This window comes from Lactuca virosa, chromosome 4 (assembly GCF_052849685.1).
Source record: "Lactuca virosa cultivar CGN04683 chromosome 4, Lactuca_virosa_CGN04683_v6, whole genome shotgun sequence".
Classification (NCBI taxonomy): Eukaryota; Viridiplantae; Streptophyta; class Magnoliopsida; order Asterales; family Asteraceae; genus Lactuca; species Lactuca virosa.
Genome location: NC_136429.1, coordinates 391,654,714 through 391,667,324, shown reverse-complemented (window position 1 = coordinate 391,667,324; position 12,611 = coordinate 391,654,714). Strand labels below are relative to the sequence as shown.

The 12,611-nt window shown below is 38.7% G+C and overlaps 1 pseudogene; it reads right to left on the bottom strand.

The window, feature by feature from the left end:
* Positions 1–5,706: 5,706 nt before the first annotated feature.
* On the bottom strand, positions 5,707–7,599 carry LOC145106429 (protein RDM16 pseudogene; annotated as a pseudogene).
* Between the last annotated feature and the right edge of the window lie 5,012 nt (positions 7,600–12,611).

Below are 12,611 nucleotides of genomic sequence, written 5' to 3'. Positions count from 1 at the left end.
GAATTAAAATTTTTCAGCATACCACATTCTTGGTCATAAGCATGTCTTTTAGACCCTTCAAAGCCACTTCAAGATCTGCCTTCTCCAAATTTTCCTTCCCAGCAATGCTGAATTAACAACTGTTTTGTTAAAATGGCTAAATAGATGACATCTATATGGATAAACTGTTGTATTCATAAACTGTGATTCCTTTCTAGACTGAATGACCATTTTACCCTTACATTCAAAGAGAGAAAATCAAATTTCACAACATTCATCAATTTTTAATGTGATAGGAATCATGAGGAAAAAACAAGTTAGTGTCTTAATACATTCATGCCTACTGCTGTGTTCAATTTTGTTTAATATTTTTCATTGGATAGTTTGTTGGAAAGCTTTGAGACCATTTTTTTTCAATAATATCCATATATATATTAGGTAATGGAAAGAAAATGTTTTACGGTTGGGGTTTCGGCTGCAAGTAAGTCCGTCTGTCATTCACCACGAATTTCTCTGAGATAAATTCATGTTTAGCCACGTTCCTAAAATGATTCTATAACAAAATAAAAAAATAAATAATATTGTTTTCGGTTAGGGACAGACATATACGAGTTGCTTGATTCTGTAGATGAAAGAGTAGAAACTAAATTCCTGTGAATGGATTGAAAGTGTAAGTGAAGGTAGAAGAGAATGTTTTTATTTGGCAAGGAAAATAAAACTTACAAGCTAGATGGCTGACAGTTCCTTTGTTGTGACCGTGTAAAATTATTGTAAGATAAATCACTGCAGAAAGAAAATATTTAATGATATCATAACCATATGTATATCATGAAGTAATATTGATTGAGGAAGGGGAATCACTAACATCTTGCTATTATTGAAAGCGAATGCCCATCCACGAATGTCTCCAGATAGCGAGTTGTTATTATGAAACCTGAATTTATTGAAAATATTCCATTTAAAATGTAACTAAAAAATGAAAATATGTTGGCAATTTGATCAAATCTTCTAATTAGTTAGTTACATACACAGAGTCAAAACTCAGCCTCCCAATTGAATCGAGTAATATACCAATCAACCTGTTGAAGCTTAGATCTCTGCGAAAAGATGGTTCAGATAAATTTAGGAGTATGATTAAATATTTCTTAAAAATTTCATATTTAGCAAAAAGTTCTGCTTGAATTTAGGTTGGTGTTCTTATATGACTCACAGGTTTTTCATGCCACTCATCTGTACTATGTACTCAGGTATTGAACCTGCAAGCAAGCAATTTCTCAAATTCCTGCAGCAAAATTAATTAATTAAAAAAATAATTTCAAGTTTCTATATGAAGTTAATAAGTAAAATTCTCCCACTTTCTGTAACACAGCCATGAAATCAACTTACAGTCTAACCATCCGTGTCAGATTTTGCAGATTGGGAAAGTTTGTACTTGGTCCTGTCAAATCAGTTATCCTCCTGAAAACCAAAATGCAAAATTAAAGTGAGTTTCATTAGTGGATGAAAAATTAGTTAAATTTTTTGACACAAAGTCGGCTCACAATTCTTGTAAGTTTGTGAACAGAGATATTGTAGAAGGAATAGGTCTCTCCATTGATGTTCCTTGCCAATCACTGCACGATAAATGATTTTATTAAAATGAAAAACCAAAAATATTTGGAAAATGGAAAAGATTTATAAAACTAGGAACAAGAAAAGCAAGAGAATATACTCACAGTCTTATGAGCCTTGTCCAGTTTCCAATAGGATCAGGGAGAGAGAGAGATGTGTGTGAAGACCATCGATTCAAGAAGAAATACAATTTACAATTCAGTTATTGGAATAAAAAAGGTAGAATGATATAACAATTAACAAAAACAAATAAATGAATGTTTGTTGGTATTTCTTGCAGCAGCGCAAATGTTCTTACATACTCTTCATATCATCAACAATAGTAAAAAAATAAAACTTATTACCTGTTTGGGATTGGAGCTGTAAAAGCTAGAACAGAAGGAAGATGATGTAGAACACCAACCATAAACTCTTCTCCAATTTTAGACATTCCATCTCTTGAGGAACTATCAGATTCAATAAACTACCACATACCACACATATCATGCAAATAGGAGATACGGGCCCCGCCCACACTCAAGGAGATACGGGCCCCGCCCACACTCGGATAACGGGCCCCGCCCACACTCAGATAACGGGCCCCGCCCTATGAGATACGGGCCCCGCCCACACTCGGTGTGATACAGCCCCCACCGACAGTCAGCAACTAAGAGATACAGGCCCTGCCCACACTCTGCTAATCATGAGATACATGCCCCACCCACACTCGCATTCCTATCTAACACATACAAGTATCACACAGACAACAAGTATAACAATCTAACAATCCGACCGATATCTATACTCAAGTAGTAATGAGATACGGTCCCCGCCCACACTCCACATTCCTAAACAAGAACATACAATCTACACAGGCGACATTGGTGCCTTAGACCCGTTTAATCCAGGAGGGAAACTCACCTCAGATATTGGATGATAGCTGAACGTCTCTGCTCTAGGAACAACTCTACTCAACCCCTAAATCAAAACAACCTCTTAGATAAAATTTCATACTTATAACCCCTTAAGGCTCAACTCTAGTCAAAGTCAAAGTCACAGTCAAAGTCAACACAAAAGTCTAAGTCAAAGTCAAAGTCAACGCTCCAAGTTGACTCAACTTGTCGAGTTATCCATCAACTCGCCGAGATCCCATAAACTTCAGAATTGTGATAATTCGACTCAACTCGTCAAGTTTCCCTTATGAACTCATCGAGTTCTACCTTTTCAACAGAATCTGAACACTTCAAGTCAACTCGTCGAGTTCCTCCATGAACTCGTCGAGTTCTTCAACCTATTAACCCCTTCTTAATGCATTAAACCCTTATTCTTCAGATCTAAACCTATATTCCAGATCTAAACTGGAAATGCCCCTAGAAGGGTAAAGTTTCCAACTTTACCCGTTAATACCCCTCCTAAAGAGATTAAGCTCAACCCTAACCCTAAAAAAGCTTAACTCTAAATCCAGAAGCCATCAAAACTTCAAAATAAGGCATAATAACATATATTTGGACCTTAGAGACTAGATGATCACGTAAAGTTTCTACCTTTCCCCACATGCATGGCCAGTAGAAGCTCAAAAGGCCAAAATGATGGTTTAAAGGTTGCATGGGACTTCCATGGCCATCAAGTTGGCACCTTTATGTCATGAAAGTCCTTCAAGACTCTAGATCTGAAGTCCTTTCCCTTTGGGACATCCAACTCTCAAGAACCATATCTTTTGGACCAAAACAAGCAAAAGTGCTATGAAGAATATCTAAATGACTACAAGTCAAGGTTCAAGCTTTATACCAGAAAAATGTCGTGGATGAGGCAAGGATTCTGGATCTATTAGCTCTTTCTTGTGTCTCCAACCTTTGCCTTCTTCGCATGGCTTTAAGCACACACCAAAAACACTTAAAATAGCTCACAAACACTCACAATGGCTTTAGGGTTTTGAGATTTAGAGTTAGGATAGTAGAGGCTGGAAATGAGGCCAAACCCTAGAGTATAAGTTGTTTAAATAGGGTGCAAACCCAAAAATTAGGGTTTCATTTCTTCTAGCCTACTCGTCGAGTTGAGGCCTCCCAAACTCATCGACTAGATTTCTTAAATCCGCGACCCAAATCGTCTCTACTCGACGAGTCTTGGGCTCCCAACTCGTCGAGTTTCTCTACAAAAGTGAATAAATTATAGGTTTAAAATACATATCGGGAACCAGGCGTTACAGATAGACTCGAGAATGAGATAAATAGATACATACCTGGTGGAGGGGGAGAAGTGAGCGAGTGTTCTTCAAAAAATCCCTAAAAGTAATAGTCCCAACGATTTTGTGAAAAGAAGCGCGTTTGAGTAAAAATTATAAAGCGACATTTGTAGAGGACACACATTATTAAATAAGTGCCCTCCGTGAATTTCATTTTTTTTGTTGGACACTAATTTTAGGGCGCGCACAAATGCGTGTAGTCTATCCTTGAAATTTTAGAAAGAGGACATTATTTTTAGGACACACAAAAAATGCGTATTGTAAATCAGTGCGTGTCATTATTCGCGTGTCATTAATGGGTTGTTTTCTAGTAGTGAATGCCATAGAGGTTTCTAGAATTGCTTCTTTTGTTCAGCAATTGAACATTTACAATTCATCCCTTGCATCTTTAATTAATTCAAATTAATCCAAATTAAATCCAGATTAATCTTGAGTAACAATTAATTAATTCTAAATGATTTCTTATTAATTTAATAACCATATAGATTAATAAATCAATTATTTAACTTTTGATCTCATGTTAATTTATTAATCTTATAACAAATTAACAAATCAATTATCTATTCCCAATTAATATATTAATTGCATAATATATTAACAAAACATCTCTCTCTCTCTCTCTCTCTCTCTCTCTCTCTCTCTCTCTTAATATCATTTGTAGCTATTTCTGGTTATGAGGGCCACCCAAAATGACTTAAATTGAAATTCAAGTATATACCAATTTAGTTATTGGCTTAGACACCTAATTCAACAATATTAATGTTAAAAGAGTCACAAAAATAGAGTTTTAATTGCATTTAACAGTAAACAAGGTAGTGATTTTTGCAATTAAAGATGCAACAAAGGTTGCATATATCATTGGAGAAATGTTCTAAATCTTCACTAGAAATGTAATAAATGTTGCAATTTATTATAAAAAAGCTGTGTTTTTGTAACTAAAATAGTAAAAAAAAAAGTTGTATATAAGTGTAAAACAAATTGCATATGCGCATAAAAAAAATTTATTTTGCATAACAAATATTGTATTAAAAAAGATTGCATATAAAAAATAATTCCAACCATTTAAGAAATGGTTGCATTTGGTCTAATGCACTTTGCCTAATGTAACCTTTGGTAAAAGGTTGCTTTCGGCATTATGCTACTTTTTCAAGCCTTAATGCAACCTTTTAGCGAAGTTGCATTAGCTTCATTTTGTTGTAGTGGGTGGCGTAGAGGCAAAGTTATTGGGGTTCGTCACGATCGGATATAGATATATGAGAAATGACAAGTGATAGGGTTAAGATCAAGGGAATTGAAGATGGAGGCGTGAAGTTACATATGGAAACGAGCGTCGACGATTGCGTCGTTCAAGAAGAATAAGAGGGAGAGATGAGTGTCGATGACGATAAGGGGTATGAGTTGGTAGGGTGAGGTGTCAAAGGGGCTTTAATTTATTTTCTATTTTTTTTTTAAATAAAATTAGTCAAAATTATATATTTAAAAAGAAATATATATTATTTTATAGGAGTGAAGGACAAACACACAAATATAGGTTATATTAAACTTGATTTAGATAATATTATCGACAACCCAGCTCCATAAGCAGATTTTTCGGACCTATTTTTTCATCTTGAACAAGTAAATATGATAATTCATTAATTTGATTCGTTAGTGATCTAACGATTAAACTATGCAAATTTTACACAACTTTTTCTAAATTTAAACACAAACTTTATACTGTACTTGTGACAAACTAACGAGGACACACATAATAAAGATTCAGGTAGGATCTCAATATAACAAATCTATCACTGAACAACCTATATACCAAAAAAAATTGCTGCAACAACGTATTACAACCAGCATCATATATATCATTATATCATCTCTCATTCTCTCCAAATTTTATAGTTTCACTAATTACACATCCTTGAGAAATTAACAACTAAATCCCAATAATGACCAACCCCAGCATCATAAAACACTTTGCGAGCAGCATTTTCGGTACTGCATTCATGCACCAAAAACCTTTGAAAACTTGGTTTAGTCACACTCCCTTGCCACACCAACACACACTTATTCTTCACGTTCTCATCATCATCATCAACCTCTTCATGCATATTCTCTTCTTTCACAGCCGCAGCCCAATTTATCCTCTTCAACATCAACTTCTGATACCGTTTTACCGATTTACCCCCGCCCTCCACCACCACGACAGAAATACCCTCCGAAATAACCGCACACCCCGACAACCGATTCTTCTGTGCATTTACATCAACCTTAAACCTAGTCTGAAGGTGCGAAAGGTCATTCATTTTGTATATGGACACAATTGTTTCGAGGGTATTATTATTGTCATCGAAAAACTTTGGTTTTTTCTTTTTGCGTCTTTCGGTCGGAGTCAACTTCCGGGCGATATTCCGGTCAACATGAGCCTGTTCACATTGGGCGGCTGCGCTTCTGATTTCCATTTCAAGGCGGGTCGGGTTTTGGGTGGCTTCTGATCCGAGGACTTTCATTAGATTGCTCATTTTGACTTTGGGTTTTGGGGGTTCTAGAAGGCCTAGGCGGATCATTTCTTGCCGGGCTTTTTCAGTGGCGAGGCGTCTTTGAGTTCGGAGTCTTTTGCGTTCTTTTTGGGTGAGTTTTAGAGGCTGAGGCGGGGGTGGGGCCGGTTCGGCTGGCGGTTCGATTGGGTGGGGTTGTTCCATGTATAGAGTTATCTTCTCTTTCTTTAGTATATCTTCAGGTGGCCCGCCTTCTGTGACGTTTCCGTAAGTACCAGAATCAACAAACTGAAAGGTCATCGTTTTAGGCCTTAAAAGTTTAGTTTTATTGATTCCCATTCGAGGATCAAAGTGAGGGTTTTCATCTAGATCCACTTCTAATTCCGGTTTCAGAATCTGGAATGCATCTTTCTTCTGTTTGTTAATGTTAACCTTAAGGGTGCTCAAGATGTTTAACTTAGGTATATTTACCACATTGCCATTTTCATCGACTTCCCTACCCAATGCATCCAAACTAAGAACAGGGGCTTTAGCATGCTTTGGTTGTACAGTCACTTCTGGTTCCAGCTCTCCGGGGAACTTGTTTATAAGTGGTGCAAATTCCGGGTCTTTTCTAAAACCCATCTTGGCAGCAAGCTCTTGAGCCCGTTTTACAGCTTCAGAATTTCGGGGCAGCCCACCACCAAGTCGGGCAGCAGATTGTGGTGGGGCAGCGGGTATTCCTGAACTAGATGGAGGTTTGAGGCCATCTCTTGCTGAGTCAGTACCCTTGTTTAACAACGGGATCTTCTTCATCTTTTCTGCAAGCCCCTTGTGCTTCAGTAAAGTTGCTTTGGCCATAGATAAAGCATTGAGAGAGATGCCTCCAATCTTGGCAGCATCTGCAGAATCAACTCCTTCAGTTTCATGTTTGGTAGAAAGTGATGATACCTTAGAAGGAGGATGAGGGTGGCTGGGCGCCAAAGGGGTCTCATGTAGGGTTTCATATGCCTTACTGGGTGCTCCCAGTGCACCACCACAGGGTTCATCTTTAAGTTCATTCTTCATCGTCGTCATTGTTTCCCCGTTCAATTTCCCTTGTTGCAACTTATCTCCATCCTCGAATTCCCTCCTCTCATCCCTATCTGTGTCTTCCTCAGCAAAACCCACTTTCTCCTGATCAAACCGGCGCCACTCATTCCACTCGTGCACAACCCTAGTTCGTTTATCGCCATACCGATCCTCCTCATCACTCTCTCCACCTCTATCTTTTCTCTTGCTGCTTCGATACTTTGTGTCGCGATCGAAATCCCATCTATCCATCTCGTTCTTCCTTCTTTTTTCTAGGGTTTTCTGCAATCTCTAGTCGTTGACAAGAATTAGAAATCGGAATACTTAGGCTAAATCTCCAAGAGAATTATATTTATACATTAAGTTTAAAAAAGGCAAGTTTTAACCGGAATTATTTTAGACTTTTAAGTTTTTAAATATGGTTATAAAGCTGTCAAACTCTAAATTAAAAGTATAAATATTCTTATTTTGCATATGCATTATTTAGACAAATTTTAGTTTTTATAGAAATAATCTTCGGAGCATTAAATCATCAGTTTTTGTTACTTATCTTTCCAATTGTTCAGTACCACAATATTTGAAAATATATCAAGACACAATCAATTATTTTGAGAATTCTATACAATTACACATTTGTAATTTAAGCCTAAACATTTAATCATTTACGCTAGCTGGCCATGTATCCAAACCATTCAAGTTTTCAAATATTGGTAAAGTGTTTTCTTAACATATCGTGAAATGATTTTGATTTAGCTTATGCATGGTTTAATGACGACTTAGAAAGAAATTTACGATTTTGCCACATAACCAAACTATTGATTCAATTAAAAAAAAAAAAAAAAAAAAAAAACCTAGGGTGGCAAATCGGACGGTCGTTTTGTGTTTTTATCCAACACGTCACGACGCAAGTATTTTCTCATCAACTGAACACAACTGGAGACTAAAGGAAAATGGATCAAATGGACTCCTCCTCCTTTTGGTATTTTGAAGTTGAACACAGATGATACCATGTTTTGTAGCTAACACGAACACGGCCAATTTAAAAAAAAACGAAGAAAGAAAACAACACCACAACACAAAAAAATAATATACAATATACATTTGCTTACTTAATTAAAATAACATAAGATATGAGTTCGATGGATCATATATATGCAACATAAAAAACACATTTTTTAACCAAAACAAAACTTGGAATAAAATTGCATATTAAATAATACCATAATAACCAAATTTTGCAACTTTTCTAGGATATTGCTAAGTTGTAACATTCGTTTTTCATTTCAATGTGGATGTTTTACACCTGGAATTGTCTCTAAGTGCGAGTTGTAAATATTCACTGCAAGAATCTCCACCTGTGTCGACGACATCTATACCGATGACACTTGTCGTCACTAAAACATCAGCTATACATACTGACGACTTGTCGTGGATACAGAGATGACCAAGTTTCTTCAACCTGGAACTCTATACCCACGACTTGTTGTCGCCATAGGATTAGCGGGAACAAAAATTATTTTTGCGTTTTTTCTGAAAACCTTTGTCGATGAAAATAACAGCGACGTCATTTTTGGATAAGCTGTCCCGATAGCATGTCATCGACAGAGAAATTGGTGATTCGTGTGAACTCTATACCAACGACTAGTGGTTGGTAAAGGATTTTAATTTTTTTTAATTGCGAGAAATTGGTGATTCGTGTGAACAATTTTTTAGATTTCATTTTGATTTAGGTGAATGTTGTTGCAAATTTTTCTTTGTTTTCCGGTTAGGTTGTCACCGGAGGACCACCGTTGACTCCACTTGTAACGTCCCAAAAATTATAGTAAAAATTTTGATTTTTCAAAACCATTTTATAATCTATAAGTCGACAAAACATTGTTTCCAAAAACTTAGTTATCAAATAAGAGTATCCAAAAACATATCTCAATATAATATCCAAGGATGATGTGTACAATTGCACCTTCGCCTTGCCCCGATCATCTGATATACCTGAAACAATGAAATCAAACTGTAAGCCAAAATTTACTGAGTTCACCCGAAATACCTCTCACAGCAAAATACATACAATGCATGCAATAAGGTCTACAGCACAAGGGTAGTCTGCCGTCGAGCCATCAGCTATAAGTTGGACTCCTCTCGAGCCTACAAGATAAGTTGCACCGCTCCCTTGGACCTACAATATCAACTGGACCGCCCGGGTATCTTGGCCTTTACCATAAAGCAGGATCGCCTCAACCCAACCATAACATGTCAACATATGTAACAGATAACATACAACCAACAAGTACATGTAATTATACAAATCTATCCATCTAACATATGTCCAAGAAATACAGGTAATCATACGGATCCGCCAATCTAACAACTCATTATAGCATAGCATCATCCTATATATCAGGATACATAACATGTAACATCCATAAAAATCATGCCAAATTTGAACTTTTAAAAACATTAAATTATTACAATTCGTTTTCAAAATAGTATCATATTAGAGTTCCCAGAAAATAATAATCATAAATCGAGGAAGTGTACAGTCACGCCTTCGCCTTCCCGCGATCATCTGAAGTACCTGAAACAATAATCAATAAATGTAAGCTCGAAGGCTTAGTGAGTTACCCCCAAAATACCAACGCCTTATAAGCATAACCATATCATATAAACATATAAGCAAACAACATACATAATGAGTCTTCAGCCTGATTGGACCACCTCGCAGACCTTCAGCCTATCTGGACCGCTCTCCGAGCCTTCGGTACGTCTGGACCGCCTCGCAGGGCCTACAGCCTATCCGGACCGCTCGTCGAGCCTTCGGTCTGATTACATGCCCTCCTGGGCCTGTAGTCTATCCGGACCGCCCTAGGTATGTTGGCCTTCAGCACAAAGAAGGACCGCCTCAACCCAACCCCCAATCAAACAAACATGTGCACATAATATCATACGCTAGCATATATAACAGTCAAGTGACCTAACCGATCACTAACATAGCATCATCCTATATACCAGGATACCGACCTAACCAGGTCACTAAGCATATCACCATCCTAACTACTAGGATGTAAATCAATAAGCATATTATGCAATAACCCGGATACAAATCCGACAAGGGCCGGCATTGGTGCCTTAGACCCTGTTGATATAGTGAGGATAACTCACCTCAGAAATGTCGCACTGAAGTGATAAGCTCAAACTCTCGAATCACCGACACAAACTCCACCACCTATATTTACCATAAGACCATTTCCATAAATTTCCAAATTACCAGATACCCCAGAAGTCAACTAGTCAATCCTTGGTCAAATTCAAGGTCAACGGTCAAGGTCAACAGTCCATGTTGACCTGACTCGTCGAGTCCTTCCTGAACACGAGAAGTCGTGAAATCCCCGGTTGACTCGTCGAGTTTCCCCGCAACTCACCTAGTTCATGCATGTCCAAATGTCAGGAAAACTCAGCTGACTCGCCGAGTCATCCTACTGACTCGTCGAGTCCATGCAGAAGTCCTTGCACGACAATCTTCATCAAACTCACCGAGTTGGCCATGCAACTCGTCGAGTCCCTTCAATCCTCTCACCATCCAGACGATTTTAAGTCACTTTAAAGCTCCATAATGCAGATCTAAGCTCTTAGGGCATACTTCTTACGTAAAGTTGCAAACTTTACGTACATGCAAAATGATAATCGCCCAAATCAAGCTAAAGAAAGGTCCTAAGGGATGAAGAAGGTATTAACTCACTAAAGGCTGAAACTTTATGATCCTACAGACCAAGATAAGCCTATATCTGAAGTTGCAACCTTAGATCACGCCTGATACCCAAAATAACATATAAATATTGCCAAAATGGCTCTAATCTCACACAAGAATAGATCTAGATAGAAGAAGGTCAAGGTAACAACTTGTTACCTCAGAAACAATGCTAAAATGAAGAAGAACTCAGATCTACAGCCCTCCTCTTGTTCCAAGCTTGAGTACTTCAAGATATTTCATCTACAATCCACCACAAGGCTTAATATCACACAAAAGAAAGAAAAATGGCAATTTTAGGGTTTCTGGACTCACAAGGGGCTGTAAGGGGAGGCCAAGGGGGCAAAGGATCCTTTAAATAGGGTGCAAAACTCCGAGGGATTAAGGTTTCTCATTCCAGCTCTAACTCACCAAGTCCGTCCTCCGACTCGCCGAGTTGGTCACTTAAAACCCACTACCAGAACCGTGCCTACTCGACGAGTCGGGGCATCCAACTCGTCGAGTCGACTTTTAGAATTGGAAATATAAGACTGAAAATGTATACCTAAGATTCGGGGTGTTACAATTCTCCCCCACTTTAACTACATTTCATCCTCGAAGTCTGTTGCGGTGAACAACTCTGAATAATGCTCCCGCATCTCAGCCTCCGGCTCCCATTGTACCTTTACCAAAGGCACTTCCTTGTTCCACAAAACCATTACCTTTCTTTCCAGAATGACCAGTGTCTCTCTACGTAGTTCAGGCGCCCATCGACCTGAATATCATATAATGACACCACCACCGCCTCCTCCTCCAGAACGCACTTCCGTAATTGCGAAACGTGGAAGGTACTGTGGATCTGACTAAGATCCTCTGGTAGCTCGAGTCTATATGCCACCTTGCCAACCCTGGCAATGATCCGGAAAGGTCCAATATATCGGGGACCCAATTTCCCCCTCTTCCTGAAGCGGATCACACCCTTCCAGGGTGAGACCTTCAGGAGTACCATGTCACTGACCTGAAACTCCAACTCAGATCGACGTCGGTCGGCGTAGTTCCTCTGCCAACTCTGCGCGGTCTGCAGCTGCTGTCTAATCTGCTGAATCATATTGGTAGTCTGCAGGACTACCTCGGTCCGACCCATCACCCTATGACCCACCTCACCGCAACAGACTAGGATGCAACATCTCCGCCCATACAACAACTCATAGGGTGGAGCACTAATGCTGGAGTGAAAGCTGTTGTTGTAGGAGAACTCTACAAGGGGTAGGTAGGAGTCCCAACTCCCACCGAAGTAAATACCACAGGCTCTCAACATGTCATCAAGAGTCTGTATAGTCCGCTCACTCTGGCCGTCTATCTGCGGATGATAGGCCGTACTGAAGTGCAGTCGCGTGCCCAACTCCTCGTGGAACTTCTACCAAAATTAAGAGGTAAACAGAACATCACGGTCTGAGACGATAGAGACTGGAACCCCATGACGAGCGACAATCTCGCGTATATACACATCAGCCAGCTTCTCGGCCGATGAGCTCTCTCGGAT